This window comes from Marmota monax, unplaced genomic scaffold (assembly GCF_021218885.2).
Source record: "Marmota monax isolate L192 unplaced genomic scaffold, Marmota_monax_Labrador192_F-V1.1 WCK01_AAM20220418_F8-fsc00142, whole genome shotgun sequence".
Taxonomy (NCBI): domain Eukaryota; kingdom Metazoa; phylum Chordata; class Mammalia; order Rodentia; family Sciuridae; genus Marmota; species Marmota monax.
The window spans coordinates 2654550-2656766 of record NW_026692025.1 but is presented as its reverse complement, the minus strand read 5'-3'; positions in this window follow the sequence as shown (position 1 = coordinate 2656766).

Here is a 2217-nt window from a genome sequence, read left to right as displayed (position 1 = left end):
GCCCTGCAGTTTGTGTTATTGGGGTATTACCTCTGCCTGAGGAGAAACCATGCTGGGAGGGTGGGGCAGTGGGATATAAACATAAATAAGACACCATCTTTGCCCCTGATACATTTAGAATAGCAAAGCTGAGTTCATAAGCCACTATAATAATAGGCATGAAATTAGACACAAACTTCAGATGAAGTGGTATAGGCTCAGAGGGATGTGGCATGGCTTCTGCAGGGCAAGTAATGCATTTAGTTGCACCTAGAAAGGTAAACATTCAATAGGCAAAAATCTCTGGCATTTCAGGATAACAGTGTCACAGTCAGCAGCTTGACCTAGTTTAATTAGCAGTGTGACTTTCTTAGCAGTGCATAAAATAATGGTGTCTTCGATTCAGTGAAAGAAACAAGTAGGCTGGTTTGGGGTGGGGGCCAGGGAGCAAGTGTGAGGAGAACCAGGCTAAATAGAGAAGTAAGAATGAGTTTAGACTAGGACAGAGCTTTGGAGTCAATCTTAGAACTAGTGGGGGAGAGTCCCAGCTAGATGAGAGGCTCACAGAACTTGCTGGTAGGCACTGAGGACCAGATATCCCTAGTCTTTGTCCACACAGCTTCCTTAGAAAAATGCTCATAATTGTGTGAACCAAAAATGTCCTTTGTCAAACTCTGGATTGTCATTTTCCCATCACTGTGGTAAAATACCTAAGTTAAACAACTTATAAGGAGGAAAGGTTTATTCGGGCTCACAGTTCCAGAGGTTCCAGTATGTGGTTGGTTCCATTGCTTTTGGGCTTTGGCAAGGGAGAACATCATGACAGGACTGTGTGGGGGAGTCAAGCTGTTCATTTCATTGCAACTATAAGCAGAGGTAAAGGAAGGCCTGGACTCCCAATATTCCCTTCCAGGGAACAATCCCAATGACCTAACTTCCTTCCACTAGGTTCCAGCACCTCCCAATAGCACCACTTTGGGGACTGAACATTCAGCACATTGGCCTTTGGTGGACATTTCAAATCCAAATTACAGCATTGTTCTACTTGTTCCATCCACATATATTCATTGGATGCTGCCCTGAGCTTCACTAAGTAAAGCAGACACAGCCTGTGGTTTGAATGCACACAAACCAATACATAACTGAAAGATGTTCCAACTTCCAAAAAGGAAAAGTCGAGCATGCCTTGGGCAGGTAGGGGGCTACAAGTGAACCTGGCCCCGGGTAGAAATTGGGACAGAATATACATGGGAGCAGTGTCCACTCAGATCTAAAAGATGAAGGCAGGTTAATTAGGAAGAGGTTGGGGGAGCCCTCCAGACAGACCCTGAACTCCCAGCTGGCCAAGCCAACACCCTGTTTACCCAGGGATTATTTTGGCCATTCTATTTCTTCACAGTCCTCACTCAGGCCAACTCACCCCCACAACCCATTTGGAAAAAGTCCAACTACCAGGAAACCTCAACTTTAGTCCACAAACAGGGAACTCTTTAGAAATAGAAACTATCAGGCCCCATTCCAGACCTACTTGAACTAGGACTCTGGAGGCAGATCTGGCACTGTGTGCCCATAAACCTGTGAATGATTTGAGACCACTGAAGTAGCTTCTCCTAGGTCACTGAGCCCAGCTATAGTCTCACCTCAGCCACTTCAAAACAGAATTTGCCCTGCTCACAGATATAGATCATAGAGGCCACCCCCATCTGTTCTACTCTGATGACCAATGGCCTAAAATGGCCTCTAGAGTTTTATCCACACCTGGACTTCTCCCATGTGGCACTTCCTTTCTGGACAATCAGAGCCAAAAGAAGGCAGTGCTTCCCCAGTTAGGGACAGGTAAAATCCCATTATCAACTTCTGCATTTCCACTGGGGTGATCTGTTTCAGTCCATCTTCCTTCCCCACTGACACTGACCTAGTTCAGCATCTGGCCCCTAGGTCAGGCATAATGCAACGACCCACCTGTGGGCCTCCTCCCTGATCCTTACTCTGATCCAGCCCCTATGCACATCCAGAACATCCAACCTAAAACAGACCTACATTCTGCTTCTCCCACCCCACCTTCCCAGCTTCCACTGGGCTTCATATCTACTGTGTTTTACCCAAACTGAGCCTGTTTCCTGCTCATGCCCTGTCATATATACCTTTACTCAGATTATCCTGACTACTAGCAATGTCTTCTCCCTTTGCCCAGGTCCAGAATGGCCAGTCTTCTTTCCCCCAAAAGCACAGCCTAAT